Source organism: Staurois parvus, unplaced genomic scaffold, assembly GCF_062004578.1.
Source record: "Staurois parvus isolate SC_StPar_1 unplaced genomic scaffold, SC_StPar_1.0 ptg000458l, whole genome shotgun sequence".
Classification (NCBI taxonomy): Eukaryota; Metazoa; Chordata; class Amphibia; order Anura; family Ranidae; genus Staurois; species Staurois parvus.
In genome coordinates, this window is record NW_028318254.1 from 804,262 (window position 1) to 829,253 (window position 24,992).

Here is a 24,992-nt window from a genome sequence, read left to right on the forward strand (position 1 = left end):
ATCATCGCCTGATCTGCGACGTTGCAACAAGGTGGAATTCAACCCTACACATGTTAGACTGCCTTTACGAGCAGCGAAAGGCCATCACCGATTTCCTGATGTTACAAGCGGATAAAGGTACTCCCCTGTGTAACTTCGATGTCAGCCATTGGCAGCTCATGCGTGACACCTGCCGCTTGCTCAGGCCCTTTGAGGAGGCCACGCTATTCGTGAGTCGGCAGGACTATGGGATGAACGACGTCATTCCTCTGTTGCACGTCCTTGAACAAATGCTGTTAACAATGGCTGGTCAGGGTGCGGTAGACGTGGCGCACAGATCTCAACGCCACATGACCCCTGTGGGGGCAGGACAGGAAGAAGAGGAGGAGGTAGAGGAGGACATTTGTGCTCAGGAATTATTGAGTGAAATGGGTGGTTTTTCCACTCAGCGGACAGGAGTGGAGGAGCAGGAGCATCTGGTAGAGGAGGAGGAGGAGGAGACAGAGGACCCAGACGCACCGTGGCAGTATGCTGTGGAGATGGAGGCAGGGAGTCCCTCGCATTCCTTGGCACAAATGGCCCATAGCATGCTCGGTTGCTTGCGTAGCGACAGCCGAATAATAACCATCAGACAGAGGGATGACTTTTGGCTGTCCACCTTGTTGGACCCTCGCTACCGTTCAAAAATGGTGGCCTTTTTCACACCTGCTGAGAGGGAGGCCAAAATAACGTACTATAAAAACCACCTATGTAGTCAGTTGGTCTCTGCCTTTGTGCGCCAACGTCCATCCTCAGACACTGTGGGCCCTGTGCGCTCGCGTTCCGCTGCCATGGCAGCAGGGGAGGGGTGGGGTGGTAGGAGCAGTGGCAGCTCCACCAGCAGCGGCTGCCTCAGTCTGCAGTCGATGATGAGTAGCTTTCTTCACCAGCGCAGTGAGGAAACTACTAACCAGCCGCAGCAGCAGCAGCAGCAGCATCAGGTGGACCTGGAGCAGGACCTCAAACAACAGGCTTGGGCCTACTTGGACAGCACCCTGCCAACCGAGGTAGACAATCCCCTTGACTACTGGGCAACGAAACTTGACCTTTGGACCCAACTAGCTGAATTTGCCCTTGAAAGGCAGTCATGCCCGGCCAGTAGCGTGGCATCGGAGCGCGTGTTTAGTGCGGCAGGAGGTATTGTAACTCCGCGGAGGACACGACTGTCCACCCAAAGTGTGGAGAGACTCACGTTTGTGAAAATGAATCAGGCGTGGATTAGTCTGGATTTCAAACCACCAGTTCCTGACACAACTGACTAAATCCGCCATGAATCATGCCTCAAACATGTGCCACTTTCAGGTCTCCTCACACACTGCTGGTGTGTTCCATTTTTTGTCATAGGGTGCTGGCAGATTACGGGCCTCCCATAGCTGCTGCCAGGCCCCTAATCTGCCATAGGCCCCTATATACCGCCTCCTCATGCTGCTGCCAGGTCCAGAGTCTCTCATGGGTCCCTGTACGGCCTCCCATTGCTGCTGTCTCCATCGCCACACTCTGCCATGTGCCACTTTCAGGTCTCCTCACACACTGCTGGTGTGTTGAATTTTTTGACATAGGGTGCTGGCAGATTACGGGCCTCCCATAGCTGCTGCCAGGCCCCTAATCTGCCATGGGCCCCTATACCGCCTCCTCATGCTGCTGCCAAGTCCAGAGTCTGTCATGGGTCCCTGTACGGCCTCCCATTGCTGCTGTCTCCATCGCCACACTCTGCCATGTGCCACTTTCAGGTCTCCTCACACTGCTGGTGTGTTGAATTTTTTGACATAGGGTGCTGGCAGATTACGGGCCTCCCATAGCTGCTGCCAGGCCCCTAATCTGCCATAGGCCCCTATATACCGCCTCCTCATGCTGCTGCCAAGTCCAGAGTCTGTCATGGGTCCCTGTACGGCCTCCCATTGCTGCTGTCTCCATCGCCACACTCTGCCATGTGCCACTTTCAGGTCTCCTCACACTGCTGGTGTGTTGAATTTTTTGACATAGGGTGCTGGCAGATTACGGGCCTCCTATAGCTGCTGCCAGGCCCCTAATCTGCCATAGGCCCCTATACTGCCTCCTCATGCTGCTGCCAGGTCCAGAGTCTGTCATGTGTCCTTGTACGGCCTCCCATTGCTGCTGTCTCCATCGCCACACTCTGCCATGTGCCACTTTCAGGTCTCCTCACACTGCTGGTGGGTTCCATTTTGTCATAGGGTGCTGACAGATTACGGGCCTCCCATTGCTGCTGCCAGGCCTGTAATCTGCCATGGGCCTCCGTACCGCCTGGTCACGCTGCTGCTGGGTCCACAGTGTCACATGGGTCCCTGTACCGCCTCCCATTGCTCCCACTCTGCCATGTGCCACTTTGAGGTCTCCTCACACTCCTGCTGGTTTCCATTTTGTCATAGGTTGCTGTATGGCCTCCCATTGCTGCTGCCTCCACCGCCACACTGTGGCTCCAAACACTGGTTTTGGCCCCGTGACTGGCCAAATGAGTGAAGTGTGCGGTGATTCTAAGATCGACGGCACTCATCTGCATGTCATACTGACTGACAGTATTATTTCTCTTCCCCAGCAGACTCCAAGGGCATTTAAATTAAAGGTACAGTGTTCTGCACTAATATTAAGTCTCTCTGAAGCCCAGAAACACCCTTTTTTAAGTTAAATTCACAGCGAATATATTCGACTCGAATCGAATATTGTCCACGAATTCGCCGAATCAGTCGAATCAAATTTTTGAATACTTCGCTCATCTCTATTGACCATATTGGCGCTATGATATTGATGTGGGTGACTGCGGCACCCAGGGAATGTTCAAAACTTCGTCTGTATGCTTGTCCAACGATGATTTGACAACCCCAGCTGTGTGAATCACAGCATTATTATTCTGATAAATGGTACTGTCTTCGGAAAACAATGTCTGCAGCATGGAGTTCACATGGTCAGCCAAAATTTGTACAAAGTTCCTGGCAGCAACTCACTCTTGATGGTGATGATGGGGCTTGCAGAATACCAAGATATGGCTGCCTAAACCATGATTGTGCCGCCACCATGCTTTACAATTGGCAAAAGACAGTCCTGTAATCTTAGAATGGTGTTCGCCACACGTAAACACATCCGGTGGTTGGAAACAGTGTGAGGCTAGATTGACTGGACAATATTACATCGTCCATAGATCGATAGTCCACGATTTATGGGTGTTGCAACCACTCTCTAAACTTCAGATCATTAATATCGGTCACTAGTGGCTTGGTAATTGTAGCTTGCCCATGAAAGCTTTGCTTGTGGAGTTCCCTCCGCACAGTTTTTGTGGACATGGGCTTTGGAAGACTGAGACTGAGCTCTGCAGTCACTTTTGTAGCAGTTGTTTTCTCCGAGTCACAATCCTGTGCGATGGCCTTTTGTCTCTTTCGGTCAGTTGACCATGTCCATCAAGCTAATGCTTTTCAGAAAAGTTTTTCCTTCTCTTTCATTCTCTTTCTTTCTCTCCCCCTCTTTCTCCTCATTCACTCTATCCTACATTCTCAACATTTCCTTCCCATTTCTCTGAGTTTGGGTGAACTTCGATTACCAGCAGACCCACAGGTACAACTACAGTTCTTCAGCCTCCACCTCCAGGGGTGGACATCCAACTATCCACTGCTATCACCATCCTTTCACCGTGTATTGCATTGCATTCTGTAATTAGAGGGACTATATGAAGATTGGCTGATTCATGTACTCAATTGTTATGTTCACTTCATTCTCCATGTTGGTATTTGTTTGGATTATGTTTATTTTGTGTATTCTTGCTTTCTGCAGTGTTATATGATGAAACTATGTGTGCTTCAGATGTATATCCCATCAGGGGATACTGGCATTTACTGAGTTTTTCCATGATCCGAATGTAAACTGTATATGTTATCATTATGCCTTTTTTCTCAAATTGTTTTTGGATACAAAAAAAAAATAATCAGCATCAGTGCTGTGCAAAGTGATGAAAAATACCCAAAGGACAACCTGCTCTCCACCTTCTCCCAAATGAAATCACACCACGTTCACCAGACTGAAATGACCTCTTTTCACAAAGAAGGTCAAATGCGTATAGGGTATTCCAATTGTATTATATACTCCAGCCAGTACACCAGACACTTGAAAAAGGATGGCTTCATGACTCCATCAATAATCCTTTCTTTTTAGAGACTCTGCATGAAACTCCCTCATAGAGAGAAAAAGGAACCTCTCATGGTGTAGTAATTCTCATTTATTAAGAAACACACTTTAAATATGCACTTACATCGTAAAAACATTTTGGCATGTACAAATCTGCATACAAACCTATGGAATGCCGGTTTGCATTCCACCTGTGTTCCACTGCCCAGAAATGACGTATCAAGGTAGTCCCGCTCAATGCGTTTCATCAGCAACATCTGACGTCATCACGGGTCCTTTCCATTCAACAAGGAGAGTAAACAGGAGCATAAATTGTGCAGTCCATGTAGTCTTATAATAAATGGAATGTGTTCCAGGTCAGGCAGAGGGTAATCCAGTAGGCACTAGGGCAGGCTGTGGTAGAGTGAAGCAGAACTCTAAAGTAGAAGAACAGAAGCAAAAGACACAGCGCCACATCGGTCTATGCCTGAAGAAAGAGCGCGCAGGTCCACATCGGTCCCTGCACATGCTCAGAAATGCGTCGCATCCCAATGACATCAGACGCCAACGCCAATAGCTCCGGACATACCAGGGACTCAGCCAGACTCCACCATCCATGCCTCTCCTCCTTGCAGCACCTCCTGCTGATCGGCTGGGATCCCTCCCTGAGCAGTCTTCCACATCTGGCAATAGATATTCTGCACACTTACCCCTATGAGCCTGTTTTACTTTTACAAGATGTGAGTTGTTAAACTTACCTTTTTTAACAATAAACTGGTATACAGTCTACACTTAGAGGCGCTGTGTCTTTTGCTTCCTTTCCATTCAACAAACTTTATATGCCATCATAATTTCTGATACTGTACCTCGTGACACTGCAAATAAATTTGCAACTTCAGTCACAGAGCCACCAGCTAAGTGAGCACCAACAATTTGGCCACTTTGAATCTCAGTAAGCTCCAACATGAATCCGTATTACTAGCAGCGCACACAGTCATTGATGAAAGTGAGGCTTCCCACCTGTTAGCTAGGTGTCTCATCACACAGCGGAAGCAAAATAATGTCACATCACTTCTGCTTTCAATGTGAAACATGCCATCACTTTCACACCTGCAAATCATGTAGTGTTTCCATATTTTTGTCCAACCCCTGTAAATGTTGGGGATATTTTCCTGACGCTCCTTAGAACTGAACAATAGGCTTGGATGAGCTACAAAATGTCTGCACCATTACAGAACAAGTCCAGTTTAATATGCCCAGCTACTACTATATACGATGCCCTGGATCAATGAGAACCTTTAATGACATGCTACAGAAGATATTTGGTATTTCCTTTTCAAAAGTAAGGTGAAAGGAATAAACCAAACCAGAATTCAGTTGCACGGTATTTCTTTCGCTGGCCTTGAATGAGGACCTAGCCAAGAAAAATTGCCAACGAAGCTCAACAGTACCAAAGGGCCACTTGTGTCCCTCAAGCCACAGGACGGCAATGGGGGTCTATAACTATCAGTGAAAACATTACAGAATCAGCTATATAAATGTTACATTTACTACAAAGATTACTAATTCAGCTCCCATCACTGGTACTGGTCTTCACCCTAGACCCCCAACTGCACATATTATTTTTCAAAATATTAGTCATTTAGGGAAAATGTTTCATTTACTTTCAAATTGTGTTCTGAAATGTGTCTGGGATGTATTTTTCATTTTGTTCTTCCTAAACGCTGTTCACTAGTGAGATAAGAGTGATTTAAGCTGCTTTCCTGAGGATTTATGTGGATTTAATAGACTTGTGCGGGCAGTTTCACTTCAAAATCCCCGGCTGCATCAGATAGGACGCAGCAGAAGATCCCAATGAAGGATTAAATGGCGTGCTACTAAACTCAATATTTTTTATCATCGGCACGTTTTAGGTTTTTATAACTGCAAAGTGAATTGCCAGCATTTTAATTAAGCGGCCTCTTATCGCACACCATTGGTTTGCTGGGAAAAAAACTGATTAAAGAGAAATTATGATAAAGGAAAGGATGTGCCTGTGATATTAGGTCAAGGGTAATACTTGTATTGATGCTGTGTGCCGTGGTGGTGCTGCAGAGCCTTGCCGAGCACCGGACTGATATTCCAAACTTTGTATGCCTTCCTTTTGTCCCTGTCATTGCAGTATTAAGCAATTCTCATATATAAACTGCAGAAATACTGAACTTTTAAAGCTTGGAGCACCATCAAGGATCATCACCAAGGATTATCATCACAGATTTACCTTCATATATAAATATTGTGACAGTGCTGGACCTGCCACTGTGTGAACATAGGCAAAAGGCACACAGGATGTTCAAAGTTGCAGTTTGAGGGGCTCCAGTTTATTGTTTCTGAGTGGAGAAGGCTGGTGTGTCAGTGTTCTCCTGGTCATAAGTTCTCTCTACTTATAAGAAGGACCTTACCATAGTGCAGGGCTCCGATCAGAAGACAGTTGTGTGCTGCATGCAGGAGACAGGTATTATCTATTCAGTAGGCAGTACTCCATGATGGAAAGTCTTCTTACCCACAGGACTGAGAGAGTCGGGACAGTTGAATGAGCCTGGAGGACTGGGAGAGCTGAGGCGACTAGATGAGTCCAGGGGACTGAGGGAGTCCATGAGTCTCAGTGGAGTGAGAGAGCCCAGGATGCCAGGAAATCCCATATTGAGAGGCCAAGAAACGGGCCCATGTAACTGTAGGCTGAGTGGGCCAGGAGAATAAAGAGGACCAGGAGATCTGGGGAATACGGTCTGAGGGAGCAGTGAGAAGAGCAGTGGCACTGCTGAAGAGAGAGCCAGGTGACATTTTTTGTGTAACCAATTTTGCTGGTGAAAAACCCCAGCATGGGTAACCTGACGGAAGGACTTTTCTTTCAATCTGCTCAATAAAAGTGGCTCGCCAAGCCCTAAACCAGACTTTCTGACTCACAAGGACTCAATGAAACAGATCTACCACTGAGCCAAACAACCCCCTTAACCACTTGCCCCCCGGGCACTTCTACCCCCTTCTTTACCAGGCCAATTTTCAGCTTTCAGCGCTGCCGCACTTTGATTGGCAATTGCGCAGTCATGCAACATTGTACCCATATGAAATTTTGATCATTTTTTTCTCACGAATAGAGCTTTCTTTTGGTGGTATTTAATCGCCACTGGGCACTTTACTTTTTGCGCTATAAATAAAAAATTGCCAAAAATTTGAAAAAAAAAAAAAAAGTTTCTTTGTTTCTATTATAAAATTTTTCAAACAGGTAATTTTTCTCCTTCGCTGATGTGCGTTGATGAGGCAGCACTGATAGGCGGCACTGATGGGCACTGATAGGCAGCACTAAAGGGCACTGATAGACAGCACTAATGAGGTGGCACGGATAGGCGGCACTAATATGCAGCACTGATAGGCGGCACTGATAGGTGACACTGATGATGGGTACTGATAGACGGCACTGACTGGCATCACTGCTGGGCACTGACTGGCGGCACTGACTGGCACAACCGCTGGGCACTGACTGGTGGCACTGACTGGCAGCACTGCTGGGCGGCACTGGTGGGCACAGGTGGGTGCACTGCTGGGCACAGGTGGGTGCACTGCTGGGCACAGGTGGGTGCACTGCTGGGCACAGGTGGGCGGAACTGGCGGGTGGCACTGCTGGGCACCGATCATCAGGGCACTGATGATCGGTGCTGATCCCCGCTCTGACAACTGCCGGTTCTCGGCAGTACTTTCCTCACGATCTGACAGCGTGAGGAAAGTGCAGCCGAGAACCGGCACTTGCATTTCCCTCTGATCAGCGTGTCATTGGACACCGCTGATCATGTGGTAAAAGGCCGCTGTGATTGGCCTTTTACCACATCACGTGATCAGCTGTGTCCGTACGACACAGCGATCATGGAGATCGCCGGGTGCGCGCCCCCTGGGGCGCGCAGGAGAGCGCATTCTGGGAGGACGTCATATGACGTCCACTCAGAACTGGCCGGCCGCAGTGCAGCCGTCATTCGGCTATCTGCGGTCGGCAGCTAGTTAATCACAATATAATAAAAAACAACCTGGAAATAGGAGTGTGGCATGGGGTATTTGGCACTACAAGGAAAGGAGAATGTGAGGAAAGAAAAAGAAAATAAAGAGAAAGAGGTATTGAAAGGAAAGGCAGGGAAAGAGAATGGAAAAAGGAAAAGGGAAAGGAAAAAGAGATGGAAAAGTAGAAGGAAAAGGAAAAAAGAGAATGGAAATGGGAAAGGGAAAAGGAAATGGAAAAGGGGAAGGAAAAAGGGAAAAGGAAAGGGGAAGGAAAAGAAAGGAGAAGGAAAGGGAAAGGAAAGGGGAAGGAAAGGAATGGAGAAGGAAAGGGGAAGGAAAGGAAAGGGGAAGGAAAGGAATGGAGAAGGAAAGGGGAAGGAAAGGAATGGAGAAGGGAAGTATAGGGAAAGGAAAGGCAAGGAAAGGAAAAGGAAAAGTAAAAGGGAAAGGCAAGGAAAGGAAAAGGAAAAGTAAAAGGGAAAGGCAAGGAAAGGAAAAGGAAAAGTAAAAGGGAAAGGCAAGGAAAGAGAAAGGAAAGAGGAAAACTTTCTGGTGATGTGCTCTGTAGACATTGACATCTTAAATGTTGGGAAGTAGATTTTAGAGTGATCACATGACTCTATGAATTTTTGTAGTTTGGTTTCTATGACCTTTGCTTTCCCTTATTAAAGCCCCAGCAAGAGTTAAGATGTGAGCGTCTTCTTCTACTTTTCTGGTTCTCATTCAGGCTCAGATGGAGATCAATCACTGCTTGGGGCAAGACGGCTTTTCAAGTGTACAAAGAGAAACAAGACTTATTATTGCAGTTTCAGGTTCAAGCTGAAAGATTAGCATGTATGCCTGAGGAAGATATTACATCTGGTTTGTGTAAGTGTATGCAGGGCACATGCCATCTCTCCTCAGGGACCCGTGATGCAATTTGTTATAAAAATGCAAATGATTTGATTTACAACTAATGCAATAAACCCTGAGTTATCTTCCATCTACACAGCGACGAGAAAAATTGATTTGTGCGCAAGGTAACCATTGGTAATTATTTCCAATAAATCTATCTTTTAACAATGTTAATTAAATCTATGGCAGATTTGGCCAGTGCCACATTTGGTTGACTTTTCTAAGAGAGATTTCGTCATTCCATCTCTGACAGTAATTATATCAGGACCCAAACAGGCCAGAGGTTAATTGAAATGCTATTGTTTCTCTGAGTAATACACTACATTGATTAATCAATTTTAAAAACACTCAAAAAGGTTTCTCTTTGAGTTGTAGTAGAAGATTTGTGTTACTTACAGAGGATCTGTCATGTGAAGCATTATTCACAGTTGGGTGGAGCAGACTGAAACATTATCTGTTTCTTATAAATAAAATATATTTACACTCCAACCAACAATAGACAACCAGAGTTTTTGGTGTATTTTTAAACTGGCTAAACAGCTAAGTAGACAGTTGATCTCTGTATATATGGACTGATTTGACATCCATATTTTTCTTATTGTATTTAATAGAGAAATCTGTGGATTAATCACTAGAGGGAGCTCTGTATGTATCATTGCACAGTGGCTGCGTAGCTGAAACAGAGGGTAATGAGAAGACATGGGCTGCCAGAGAGGTGAGTATGACTGCTTTTATTGCCAGGACCTTAAATCTGAGTTTTGGTTCAACCTCGCAGTCCCTTTAAGCCAGTAGCTGCTTTCGTATGGACTGACCCTTTAAGAAAGTTTAAGGGAGAATGATCTTTTCTTATGTACAGATGTCCTGCCAAGTAATTCTAAGTACAAATAGCGTGTAATCCTGTAGAGGAATAATGAAAAATGTCAATTTTTAAGCCTCATTTAGCATAGAACGGCAGGTAACATAGAAACACAGGCGGTCCAGCAGTTACATAAATGTCAAATATGTAATTTTCTGTGCAGGTGTGAGTTTTACATTATTGTCAGATTCTAGCTAGTACTTAAATTTTTGTTTTTGTATTAAGTTTTGGATTCTTTAAAGCTGAACACTGGTCTTGCGCGGTTGTGCAGGTTCCTCTTGTGTACTGCAATTGCTTACTCTGATTTCACTGCATACTGTGAGCTTCTCACAGTGTGCATTTGAAGCTGCAGCAAAGTCAGATAAGGCTGCCTCATTTGCTATCTGGAGGTCATCCAGCACCATCTAGCTCTTTTCTGCCAAGCCTTACTGTTTCTGACCCGCCCCCTTTATTAATTGGATTTCAGTTTTTTCAATCATGGAGGCTAAGCATCACATGTGGCCATTACCTAGGGCTGTCTGCATGCAAGTGAACTTTGTTTATTTGGTCCTTTTTAGTCTATTAAATATACTATTGAAAGTATTTTATTATTTCTGTTCAATAAGTGCTTCAAATAATCTGATGATCCTGCCAGAAATCATGTCAACTGGTTGCTTCCTGTGCTGACTGTTATCATTTGGTGAGGACTACAAAACCCTGCTTAGTTGTGTTATGGAAAAGAAGAAATAGGGAGGCGTCTAATCCAGTTTTTGTTGTCCTGATATAGGCCGGTGTGTGAGCATTGTCACTCCAAGGCCCCATTCACACATGTGCAATACGTTTATGTGCTTTTGTTGTGTAGCAACACAAGGCAGTCCATTCACTTCAATGGGCTCCCATATGTGCGACAAATGCTCCAAAGTAGCTCCTGCAGTGAGCCTTGTGCATTTTATAATGCATGTTTTGATGCAGCAAGGGAGATCCCTGCTTCCTCAGGATTTGCACGTGTCTCCTATTCCAGTGTTTCGATTTTGGATTTTATATGCCTTATATATTGCCACTTTTGTGAGTATTTATCTTAACTCAATAAATTCACTCTTTTTTAATGAGGTAATGCACAAGGTTGGTGCGCTTTTGTATTTGTTCTTCATTACAGTATAAAATCAAGCACCTAGGCATGCAAACTGCTTCTACAAACATTTGTGAAAGAATGGGTCACTCTCAGGAGCTCAGTGAATTCAAGCGTGGTACCGCAATAGGTTTCCACCTGTGCAATAAATCTATCTGTGAACTGTCCTTGATTCTAAATATTCCACAGTCAACTCTTAGTGGTATTATAACAAAGTGGAAGCAACTGGGAACAACAGCAACTCAGCCACAAAGTGGTAGGCCATGTAAAATGACAGTGCAGGGTCAACGCATGCTGCAGTGCACAGTGCGCAGAAGTTGCCAACTGTCAATAGCTAAAGGCCTCCAAACTTCATGTGGTCTTCAGTTTAGCACAACAACAGTGCATAGAGAGCTTCATGGAATGGGTTTCTATGGCCGAGCAGCTGCATCCAAGCCTTACATCACCAAGTGCAATGCAAAGCGTCAGATGCAGTGGTGTAAAGCACGCCGCCACTGGACTCTAGAGCAGTGGCGATGTGTTCTCTGGAGTGACAAATCACGCTTCTCTGTCTGGCAATCTGATGGACGTGTCTGGGTTTGGCGGTTGTCAGGAGAACAGTACTTGCCTGACTGCATTGTGCCAAGTGTAAAGTTTGGTGGAGGGGGGATTATGGCGTGGGGTTGTTCTTCAGGGGTTGGGCTTGGCCCCTTAGTTCCAGTGAAAGGAACCCTTAAGGTGTCAGCATACCAAGACATTTTGGACAATTTCATGCTCCCAACTTTGTGGGAAGAATTTGGGGATGGCCCCTTCCTGTTCCAACATGACTGCACACCAGTGCACAAAGCAAGGTCCATAAAGACATGGATGAGTGAGTGTGGGGTGGAGGAACTTGACTGGCCTGCACAGAGTCCTGACCTCAACCTGATAGAACATCTTTGGGATGAATTAGAGTAGAGACTGCGAGCCAGGCCTTCTCATCCAACATCAGTGCCTGACCTCACAAATGTGCTTCTGGAAGAATGGTCAAACATTCCCATAGACACACTCCTAAACCTTGTGGACGGCCTTCCCAGAAGAGTTGAAGCTTTTATAGCTGCAAAGGGCGGGCCAACTCAATATTGAACTCTACAGACCAAGACTGGGATGCCATTAAACTTCATATGCGTGTAAAAGCAGGCCGACCAATACTTTTGGCATTATAGTGTACATATATATAATATTTTGAAATACCACTGCCAGGTTTACAGTAATGCCGGATCTATGATTCTCTGTGCTGTAAAAGTTTTTCTTAATATATGACCAGATTTGGCCATACAATCTACAATGTTTCCAGATAGCAGGTGATGCTAGCTGATCTGGTTTGCAATGTCATCCTATAGCTTATGTTTCATTGAAGAATTCCGGCTCAGAAGTGTATGTGTGTTTTAAAGGCCGTCACCATTTGAAAGGGAAAATATAATGCTTTTTGGCAAATTTTATTTTACATATTTCTAAGTCTTAAAACATTATAAACTGATATTTTATTTCATTAAACTGAACTCCAGGTATGATGTGTACTGCATAGCTACATTGGTCCAGCTTGGTACTATGTAAGTGTACATATCTCATACCTGATGGACTGCTGAGGAAGCTGAAAATCACTGTAATAGTTGGTGCTACTACAGCGATAGCCATGATCATCCTTGTCCTGTGCCAAGCGGCTTCCCCTCTACACACTAAGGCAGGCATGTCCAAAGTCCGGCCCGCGGGCCATTTACGGCCCGGGGGTCAGTTTAATACGGCCCTCCAACAGCCCTCCCTGCTCTGTGTAATGTGGCCCTCCCACGGCCCTCCCTTCTATGGCAGACAGTCTTCTGCTTGAGAGCAGAGGGCAGCGCGCATGCCTGACTGCGGCGCGTTCTCCCTGGTCTGTGTAAATGCGGCTGTCGCACGGCCCTCCCTTCTGTGGCAGACAGTCTTCTGCTTGAGAGCAGTGCGCATGCGTGACTGCGCCGCACTGGGAGCGACAGAGGGCGGTGACGTCAGGGCCGGGCTTCCGGCGTGAAGTGGGTTTCTCTTCTCCTCCTGGCTGCCGAGCAGAGACTTCAGCTCCAGCTACCTTTTTCACCCTTCACATTAGTGCAGGTAAGTTTTTTTAAAATTTATTTTCAATACATTGTGAAAACTCAGCTGTCAGTTGATCTTAATGTTATGAAATGAAAAGTATGTCGTTTGCAATTAACTTGGCATAAATAATTTATTTGCATTTAATTGTAATGGTTCAAAGAATGTTCGGCCCTCCACCATGTTCACTTCATCCAATCTGGCCCTCTTTGAAAAAAGTTTGGACACTCCTGCACTAAGGGAACCACTCACTCATCACTGACCCTGTAAGGGACCGCCTGGCGGTACCTCCAGCACTCCACTGGTCAGGTGCTTCCAGAGCGCGGAGTCTAAGTCCCGGAGCACTTGTTCACCAGGGCCCCTGATGGTGGGGATAGACTTGAAGCGCACCGAGACCAGGTCACGACTACTGGGTACACTCACCAGTGGTATAGGCGTCCGCCAGGGGCTCCCGCAGGGTAACAGCCTGATATGAGGGGGTCGGGTGATCCCGACGGGATGGCTGGATGGAGGTATGGATGGCTGAGCAGGTGCGGGGTCAAACCAGCCGAGTTGGGAGCCGTGGGGTCTGCGAGGTACCAAGCAGCGGGCAGAGAAAAGTCAGGTCAGTAACAGTAGATCAGATCCAACAGGGGGCATCCAGGAGAGAGGTCAGGCAAGCCAAGGGTCAGGGCAGGCGAGTACAGCACAGTCAGGAGCAATCCGAGTCAGCAACTATCAGAATACAGGTATACACGGATCAGGAACAAGAAGAGTCCAAACGGCAACCAGTGACAGCTCAGGGGGATTTAAATATCGCGCCCTGCGCTGTCATTGGTGCCAGGCACGCGCCCGTGGACCCCGGTGCGCATGCGCGAGTTCGTCGCCGCGGCTGGCCTGGACCTAGTGCCCGTATCCCCGTGCAGGGCGGCGCACTGCGCCTGCGCCGGGACCAGCGCCGCGGCGATCCCTGACAGCCCCCATTCATAGTTTTTTTTTTTCAATGATGAATGAATGGATGAGGTGGAGATTGTGACATCACCATCCCTCCTCTCCACCTTGTCCAATCAGAGAATTCCTTGTACTCACTGAAAAAATACAAGACGCCTATGAATGGTGGCAGAGCCAAGCAGGATCCAGAAAATTGTGTCTATCAGTGTAGCAGCGCCAACTACTAGTGATTTTTAACTTCCCTAGCAGTCCTTAATTTATGAGATATGCATATTTACTTCATGCCAAGCTGGGCCAATGGAACTATGCAACACAGATCATTACTGGAGATCAATTTAATCTTAATACTTGAACAAGTAAATCTGTGAGGGCTTGTTCACATTTGTGGCTGGGACTGGAAAAATAGGCAGTTGAGCCATGGTTTTACCACTCCCCAACCACCCCCTCTAATCCAACACAGCAACTGGAGGGGGTGTTCACAATGCTTTGCGGCAAAAGTTACACCCCGTCATGTTCAGTGACCGTACTCTATCCATTCAAGTGCTACAACTGCTTTGTAACCATGTGCAAAGGTTTTTAAGGGTTAAATCAGGCGGTGAAGAGAGAACATATCGCCTCCAAGCCACCTGTCAGAAGCCTTCTGCAAACTGATCCAGATCGCTTTTCAGAGGAGCAGCAAGTGCTTCCACAAATGTAAATGAGCCCCAATATAGAGTGCTTCCATGCTTCAGTTTGTTCAGTGCATGCTGGGCTGTCTAATAAAGCCCACCACTAGCTTTGTACTGTCTAACAGATGACTCATTCAGCTGTCAAACCTGAAATCCTGCTATTCTGGTCTGTATTCTCAGCACAGCAGTACATCAGGAATCTCATACCCTAAACTACCAGACTCACACTTACCAACTGCTGGCTGGAGGACAGAAATATAAATAATTTACAATCAGTATGTCACATTACTTTACAAGTCTGCATGAATACACTGCTGACATGTCACAATATACAACAACCATATCATTTTTCAGAACCTTTTTTGATCATTTAAAATCCTTGAGCAGCATTTGGATTAATTTGCCTTGTCTAAGGTGATGTCATCAATCTGCTGCAGGCAGGAAGAAGCATTTCCTCAGTCACCTCTCCTCTCCATTGTAGCTTACTAGTAAGTCACAAGGTGAAAGGTTGCAGCAGGGGCTGATCTGTGTCAGACATTTGTGAGCACAGCCAAGAACTGTGCAGGTACCAGAATCTAGGTGATTGTGTCATCTCTAAGCCAGTATCTCAGTCCAGGAAGAAGATGCTGACCTTGGATGTTGCTTGAACAAAGATGGCCCTGTTCTTCTTTACTGTGAACTGAGTACTGTGAGCTCTGTAAGAAGTAATAAATACTTTGAGGTTTTACACACTCTTTACAATTCAAGACATTATCTATTTACTACCAAGCTAGAATCTTCAGATCATGGAGAGCATGTGTTACGGTACCTCCAGGAGCTGTGCCAGTCCTGTTAAAATATGTCTCACATCATGAAGCCAGTTGCTGACTATATCATTAAGCTTTTCAGGGACATTTACAGACGAGACTATGGTTTAAACTTTCCCCCTAGTGCCCGGTGCTGGGACCTCTACATCCCTTTCTGTTAGCAGAGTGTATCCAGTTCCTCTGACAGCAGAGGATCTTGGGACCTTTAGTCTTATAGCCAATACATACTATATTTCTGAGTGCTGATTGAACTACAAATACCAGAGAGCTGGGGAACCAGAAGGTTGCTGAGAGAGCAGATACAGTATATTCTACTGCAAGGAACTGGCTCGCTCTCTTGGCGTGGGATTCAGAGCAGAACACAGGGTAACAGCCCTTCTCCTTCAGAGACTGATTGCTGGCTTACTGCTGCGACACTCTGCACATCAGTTCAGCACAGCAGTGACACCGATCACCACACCAGGATCACATCAGTGTCTCTGCAGTGCGACTGCCACTATCCGATCTTCACACAGACATCTCTGCATGCTGCACTGACAGGCCGTCACGTGATTGGTGACCTTGTGGATGTGCAGCCTCTTTCTGTCATCACTCTAGAGACACTGCATGCAGACACCAATACACCTTAGTATCAGGAGATCTTTGCTTTGAGCAGTACCACGGCTTGTTTGTTTACCTTCATTGAATTACCAGTATTCACTAATGTTTATGGGCCCCACTAATGCTAGCAGAAGACAACGAACACCACCATATCAGGAACTTTAAACATTACAGGACTCAAGTTGCAATCTCTAGTTAAAGGGACCTCTTCTCCTATAAAACCATTAATATTCAAATTATGATACTTATATCTCTTTATGTTGGAGTATACATTTACATAATTCTCTGCATCCACTATTGCGGCGCCGGTGCCCTAGCAGGAGCTGATGAGTCAACAAGCCTTTTCTTCCCCTCTTACTGTTGGTGTTGCAGTTTAATAGTTGAAGCTTATTAGTCATGACTATATAATTTGTTAAACGTTGCTAACTGATTATTCCTATTTTACCAGTGTTCTATTTTTATGTGTTAACTGGGGTTGTATATCCTAAACGCATTATTCTTGTGGTCTACTCTTTTGAACAAGACCAATATAGCATTATTACTAAAGAATTGTGTCTCTTGCATTATTATCCTATCTTATCCTATCCTACTGTTGAAATATGTCTGAACCCAGAGTGTCAGAGGTACAAGGTCAGGGCTTACAAGGTCAGGGCAATCACTGGGGACAAGCATTATCAAGCGGCCCCTGCAGGAGTTGCACTACACACACTTCCATGGTTGCAGCCATGGTTCCATGGTTGCATGTGGTTGGTCTTAGGCGTGTGCGCATTGATGTGCATAGGTGCATGCAAACCCCTTCTCTTATGAAGGCCGGAGCTGTGACTTCTGGACAGCTGCCTTGTGAAAGTACTTAGCCTAAATTCTACCATTCCTGTTGATGACCCAGACTACCTGACTTTTCCTGTGTCTCCTGTTCTTCTTGCTGAATCTACCCATTCCTGACTATACTTTCATACCACCTGCCTTGACCTCTGCCTGAAAGCTATATTTGCCTGCTGCCTGCCTTGACCTCCATCTGAACATGACTAATCTTCCATTCTATCTCATCAAAGCCTACTTGTTCTTGCTAGCCACTGGTGGCGAGATCCTAAGGGGCTGCAACCTGGTGGCATCTTGCAGTACAGTAGCTGCACTAGTGAAGACCAAGGGGCCACTTAGACTCTGAGCCTTAGGTAAGCCCACATCACCTGAAAGTGGTGAACTCATAAGAATATAAATGTAAATTATGATAAGTTCCCATCAGGGTTATTCACTAAAGTAGAGGTCTCCAAACATTCAAATGAAAGGAGGCAGTTTATTATCCATCAGACTTTGGGGGGGAGGGCAGTGGTAGCAGAAAATGTCCTAGAATCAGTGGAAGCAAATAATGCCTCAGGATTGGTAGTCAGTGGGAGTACAAAATGTGGTCAGTAGGAAAAGGAATGGTGTCCTTTGTTGGTGTTAGTGGGAGGAATAGTGCCCTATCATTGGTGTTAGTAGAAAGAATAGTGCCCCATCATTGGTGTCAGTAGTAATAGTGCTCCATGATTAGTGTCAGTGGGAGGAATACTGCCCCATCATTTGTATTAGTAGGAAAAACAGTGCTCTGTCATTGGTATAAGCGGGAGGATTAGTGCTTTAACATTGGTATCATTGGAGGGATAAGGCCTCATTGTTGATAATAATGAAAAGAATAGTGCCCCATCTTTGGTGCCATTGGGAGAAATAGTGTTCCACTCTTTACATCAGTGGAAGGAACAGTGCCCTATTATTGGTGTCAGTCTGAGGAATTTTGCCCTACTGTTGGTGTCAGTGGAAGGAATTGTGCCTCATCATTGGTGTCAGTGGGAAAAATAGTGCTCTAAGGGCTGGATAAAGCAAACAAAGGGCCACATCTGGTCCACCGGGACCACTGCTCTAAATTGTCAAAGTGCCATTGACTTGGGACAGAATTACCTTTGGACACAATTCTCCCAACCTCCAGTGCTTTGCTCCTTGCTATACATGTCTTTTTTTAATATTTACTACCTCTGCAAGGCTTCGAAAGCTTGGCTTGACTTTTCCTCATTGTGCTGCCTGACAGTAACGGATAGCAGTCATCCAGACACCATCTTTCAGCTAATTTCATAACATAATTTTATAACATTGATTGATTGGTTACTGCATACAACATATCCTTTTTGCTCTTCACACTTCACACTTATTAAGATATTCTTTTCTCAAACCTCAGATAATTCTGAACCTGTTCTCTTCTGCAATGCTTGACAGATCCCTTTCTATGTAATGGATGTGTGGAGTCTACAGAAGGCTGCTCACTTATAGTAGCTGACCACAAGCTTAAAGTCGGTTCACAACATTATAACAATATAGTGTTTTCCTGCTGCTGCCCAACCAACGTTCTTTAATGCACTTCGATAATATGACAATGCAGAAATGAAAAGGCAGCCCATGCTATGTTGTCTTGATGGTGATGCACTAACTGATGGATACTAACGATCTGGGAATATACAGACAGCCCATAAAATATACAAGTTGATGGACAATGCCTGTAAATTTGTGCAGAAATTGTCACAAAACAAATATCGAATTCCTTATATTTGAATAAAAGCCTGCCATGGTATTCTTATCATATATCAGCTGGATGCAGGATGAAATATTCATATTTTGGTTAGTAAATGGATTGGTAGTTGCCGGAATGATCAGAGTAAATGGAATTTGCAGTTTACTAAACAGGTACCAAGTAGAATCAATAACTCTAAACAGGGTTGGAATGGCAAAGAGCAGGCATACCCTGCAGACTGCAGAGTAATATACAACAAGCTGCACAGACACGGACTGTTCACAGCAATGTCCCTGTGGCTCAATCAGATTTACAGGACATGTGACTGCATAGCATACAGTCTGTTTGAGAATAGATACTTTAATAAAACAGTTAAGAACATAATTATTTATGCGTATCCTCAGAAACAGTGTAACTCTCAGTGAAATCTAGGATAGCTCTAGTAACACAAGCAATCAGCTGGAGAGGTCCAAGGTGCCACCCCAATGAAACTGCAATAATCTGGCAGCAATCAGGGAGGTGCTCCTCACAGCAGCTGGATCTTTTGGAGAAGCTGTGTGCTATTAGGCTCTGGGCCCAATGCCTGCACTCTGGTTCTTACAGTGGAGGCCTCCCACCTGGCTGCAGACCACCTCGTCAGGTGTGACTTTCCTGAGCTTCTGAGGGAGAGAATGTAGAGAAATGTAAGAGTCTATCCCTGCATCTGAGCGTGATAAGTAAATGGGAATTCTGTTATACTCCACCCAACTTCAACTTGCTGTCCCTTGCAAACTTGAAGACAATTCAAATTCATTCTTCTCAAAGTGTACAGGGGGTCTCCTGAAGTTAGGTCTCTCGGAGCACCTCAGGGGTTGAGTCTCAGTTCCATCTTCTGGGACAAGAGGTGACACATCTGTCTTCAAGGGCATCAGTGAGTGGTGGGGACAAGAACAGATGGAGCATTGACCTTGGTGACCATTGGGCTATGTAATATTCTCAGAATCCATGCCTTCTCCTGAGGATCTTGGAGATAATGGTGGAAAAACATGAGGCAGCCACCAATGAACACCTGGTGGCAGAGAAGTTGGTCGCTCACAAACTTGACAGGTTCTTCAAAAAACCCTCTTATGGGCCTTTCTATTATTATTACAGGTTCTTCTATAGTGCCATCAATTTACACAGTGCTTTACATGTATATATATATTTGTACATTCACAACAGTCCCTAACCCTCAAGGGACATACAATCTAAGGTCCCTAACTTACATTCATACATACACATAGTAGGGATAATTTAGACAGGATCCAGTTAACCTACTACCATGTCTTTGGAGTGTGGGAGGAAACCAGAGTACCAAGAGGAAACACACAAAGGCATAGGGAGAGCATGCAAACTCCAGGCAGGTGGTACTGTAGTTGGGATTTGAACCCATGACCCTAGTACTGCCAGATGGAAGTGCTAACCATTTAGGCACTGTGCTGCCATGGGTCTCAATGGGTTCGAGGAGTTTATGGTGTAAGAGTCTAGGTTTTTCTGGGTTGATTCCCTGGGTTTTCTTGGTTGGATATCACAGACTGGCACACCTGGAATAGGCTGTTGTATGACAACTCTAGTGATAGTGTTTGCAATTTTCCTTGTTGTTGTGCACCTTTACATTGGACTAGCACTCTGTTCCCAGACTGAAGTCTGATGCTTAGCCACTTCAATATTGGGCACTTTTACCTCCTTCCTGGCCAGGCCAATTTTCAGCTTTCAGCGATCTCACACTTTGAATGACAATTACTCAGTCATGCTACACTGTACCCAAACAAAACTTTATCTTTTTTTTTCACACAAATAGAGCTTTTTTGGTGGTATTTAATCACCACTGGGTTTTTATCCATTTGAGATATAAGTGAAAAAATACCAAACATTTTGAAAAAAAAACAAGTTTTGCTTAGTTTCTATTATAAAATTTTGCAAATAAGTAACATTTCTTCATAAATTTAGGCCAACATTTATACTGCTACGTTTTTTGGTAAAAATAACCCAAATCAGTGTATATTATTCAGTCTGTGAAAGTTATAGCGTCTACAAGTTATGCCACGTATCATTGAGAATTGATCAATCCTGATGTACTTACTGCCTCTCATTTTTTGAGGCCCTAACATGCCAGGACAGTACAAATACCCCCCAAAATGACCCCTTTTTGGGGGCTGACCGCCAGCTTCCAGGGACGTTGGTCAGGTATGGTATACACATTATTATTATTATTATTATTATTATTACATCGAGTTTATATAGCGCCAAAGGATTTGCTCAGCGCTGTACAATAAAGGGGGGGACAATACATGAAACAGTACAGCAACTACAAACAGCACACGAGGGGTTAGAGGGCCCTACTCTTTCGAGCTTACAATCTAGAAGGGAGGGGGTAGTGGTACAGGAGGAAATGGCTGTGAGGGATGGAGTGGTAGGAGGAATGAAGGAGAACGGCTGTTAGGTGAGGGTGGTTAGGCTTCCCTGCAGAGATGGGTTTTCAGGGAGCGCCTGAAGGTGAGGAGGGAAGGTGACAGTCTGATGGATTGGGGTAGTGAGTTCCAGAGGATGGGGGAGGACCTGGAGAAGTCTTGCAGTTGTGCGTGGGAGGAGGAGACCGGGGAGCAAGATAGGAGGTCCTGTGAAGAGCGAAGGGTACGGGTAGGGTGGTACCTGGGAATCAGGTTGGTGAGGTAGTTAGGGGCAGTGTTGTGAATGGCTTTGTAGGTCAGAGTGAGTAGTTTGAATTTGATGTGTTGGGCAATAGGGAGCCAGTGGAGGGATAGGCAGAGGGGGGTGGCAGAGGTGGAGCGGTTGGTGAGGTGGATGAGTCTAGCCGCTGAGTTCAGGATGGTCTGAAGCGGTGAGAGCCTGCACTGGGGTAGGTCGGTGAGGAGGGAGTTGCAGTAGTTGAGGCGTGAGATAATCAGGGAATGTACTAGTAGTTTAGTGGTGTCTGGGGTAAGGAAGGAGCGTATCTTGGCGATATTGCGAAGGTGGAGCCTGCATGTGTTTGTAAGTGATTTGACATGAGGTTGGAAGGAAAGGTTTGAGTCCAGAATGACGCCAAGGACTTTGGCTTGCGGGGCGGGATTGATGGTGGTGTTGTTGGTAGTGATGGATAGGATGGGGGGGAGGCGCGGGTAGGGGGAAAGACGAGAAGCTCAGTTTTGGAGAGGTTAAGCTTGAGGAAATGGAGAGACATCCAGTCTGAGATGTCGTTTAGGAGGTGAGTGATGCGGGCGGAGAATGTGGGGGTGAGGTGAGGGGTGGAGAGGTAAATTTGAGTGTCATTGGCGTAGAAGTGGTTGCTGAAGCCGTGGGAGTGTATGAGTTTGCCAAGGGAGGAGGTGTAGATGGAGAAGAGAAGGGGTCCAAGGACGGAACCCTGGGGGACCCCAACAGGGAGGGGAGGGAAGGGGAGGTGGCACCGTTGTAGGAAACGCTGAAGGAGCATCGGGATAGGTAAGAGGAGAACCAGGAGAGAGCGGTATCTCTGATGCCAAGGGAGAGTAGTTTATTAAGGAGGAGGGGGTGGTCAACTGTGTCGAAGGCCGCGGAGAGGTCCAGGAGAAGGAGGACAGAGTAGTCGCCTTTGGCGACTTAGTTTTAGTCCAATTAGTCCAAGCTAGACCAATGTAACTAGGTACAAAATATCCATACCTGGAATTCTTCTTTAACACAGCACTGCTCAAAAGTCCCTGAGGGCGAGACCTAGGTCCTTTGTTATATTAGGTGCACACCATAATTCTCTAATATTAAGCCCCAGTATAGGGTGAAATGCGTAAGTGCATTAGGATTCCAGCAGGGTTGTCAATACCAATGGAGAATATAATGTTTGTTGAATCTCTAGACTTTTATGGTGTGAAGCTTTACTTAATTTTGTGGCAGTTTAGTCCCAAGACTGCAGATATCAATAAAAAGAAATTTCCGGAGCTACATTTAACACATAACTTGCTATTGCTTTGTCACTTAACATATACTCTAGAAAGGGGGAATTTTTGGCACTTACTGCCTGATCGGGAAACAAATTGTATAAGATGAAATTCCCCTTAAATAACATTGTGTGTATTCCCTACATCCTATAATGGTTTTGGAGTGGTTCTATGTATTCATTGATTGTATTTTTAAGCAAATTATCAGAGAACACTTGTGTTATTAGCGGAGAATAGCAGCGGGCTTGTATCCCTTGTAATACGCAGTTTAGGATAACACAGTACAGGCTAAAGTACTCAAGCACCTGCTTTTCCTGGCTTTTCAAAGTATTCCCCCAGGACCTAGTCTGCCAAAGTCTCATGGAAAATCTATTAAGGGATCTTGGCAGTGAAATAAGGCAGCCAGGAATAAGCTGTCATCTTCCCCAAGTGTAAGAACTTATTAAGACATAACAATGCAACATAGCACGGAACAGCCTAAAAATACTACACTGAATGTCATTGTTTCATGTGCTTACGTCTTGTTGGGATATTTAACATAAACTGAAAACCCGCTTTGTCGAGTGTTACAGATAATACTTTTGTGCTCTATTGACCTGTTCCTGTTGATTGGTCAGTTTCATTAAAAAGTATCAGCAAAATGCGTAAAAGAGAGAAAAAGAAAAAATTAAAAATACTGTGTCTGTCTTTAGCTAGGTAACGTGAGCATTTTGTATTTTTGTCTTCAGCCAGATGGAGGAGCTCTAAGCTCTTTTTTGTATATTTTTGCTTACAGAGCTCAATAGTTCAAGCTCACATATACCTGCCCAGAGGAAGAAGAGCGGTGACTCCTCTCCCTTCCTCTGTACTGTTACATCTGTGGTTTAATTCATAGACATCAGAACTTTAGATGTTTTGTGATTCATTTTCATGGACATATTAGTTAATATATAAATGTAAATAGTGCTCTGTGTGTGTTTATATAAATTGCAATTATTGTTTTTATACAGGATTTATATAGTGCTGACAGACAGACATGTGCAAGCCAGAACTTTTCATTTACTTTCAGATACATTTGTTCATTGAAGACGTTTGTTTCGTCATATTCGTTATGCTGAACTGATTTGTTTTTGGAATTAATTTTGTTATATTTGGCATTTGTTACATATACTGTATGTGTTGGTCCGGGTGGATTAGAAAACTTTTGCATTTTTTTCGGAAGATCTCTATATATTTTGGGTGGATTTGATAATCATATATCAAAACTATTTCAAAGGATTTGTTATTTTTGGACGCAACTGTATATATAACGCAAAATTTGGTGGCCTTGAATTTTCAAACCTTTGAATTGCATTACATTGTGGAAGTGAACTGACTGACTGTGACCAACACAAATTCAATTTAAATCACAAATTTACTTGAGCAAATTGGAAGATTGAATTAATTTCCCCTTGAGGCCGAACTATTATCGCATCATGTAACGTCATCCGAATGAAATTAATGCATTTCTTTATGTTGTTATAGCTTTTTCAAAGATTCATATACATTTGAATCTCTGAAAATCAAATTTTCCTCTGAAAGAGACCTATGAGTTGGTTGGTTAATTGACAACAATACTCTTATTGTTTGACTGATGTCTTAACAGTTGGTGGAACTTCACCCAAAAGGGGAGGTTCCAATTGTTTGCCTCCTCCCCCCTCCACTGCCACATCTGCCACTTTTTGGAGGGAGCGGGTACCTGGTTTTAACAGGTACCCATGTCTGGTCAGATGCACCATGGCAATCTGAGATGGATGTTCTGTCGCCATTCTTTCCCCTGCAGCCTTCTGGGACACTTCACAGGTCACAGAAGACTGCAGGACCATGCACAAAGCGCAGCACAGGTTTAATATATCTGTTCAGCCATGCTTGTGATCCAGGCACACATGCCAGGCAGCATAATCCGATCAACAGAACAATTTTGTAAACTCAAGTTTACCGAAGCCTGCCTATTGGACAATAAATGAGCATCACTACATTAGGTTACACTGATGAGTTGATTACTTTAGTTATTTTGAAATGTAATATGGGTCATACCGATCACAAAACTTTATGACCACCCACTTAATATTGAGTTCGCCCCCTTTTGCCACTAACCCAGCCCCAACATACTGAATCATGACACCAGTAGACCTCTGAAGGTATGTTGTGGTATCTGGCACCAAGCTTTCAGTAACAGATCCTTTAATTCCTCTAATTTGTGAGGTGGGGCCTCTATGGATCAGACTTGTTTTTCCTACACATCCCTCAGATGCTCAATTGAACTGAGATCTGGAGAATTTGGAAGCCAAGTCAACACCTCAAACATGCTATTTTTTCCCTCAAACCATTCTTGAACCATTTTTGCAGTGTGGCAGAGCACATTATCCTGCTGAAAGAATCCAGGGAATATGGTTTCC

The 24,992-nt window shown here is 44.9% G+C and overlaps 1 protein-coding gene across 4 annotated transcripts in view; it reads right to left on the reverse strand.

Annotated features, from left to right (window-relative positions):
• KAZN (kazrin, periplakin interacting protein) overlaps positions 1 to 24,992 on the reverse strand; it is a 739,264-nt gene that overhangs the window by 402,922 nt on the left and 311,350 nt on the right. The window lies entirely within an intron of this gene.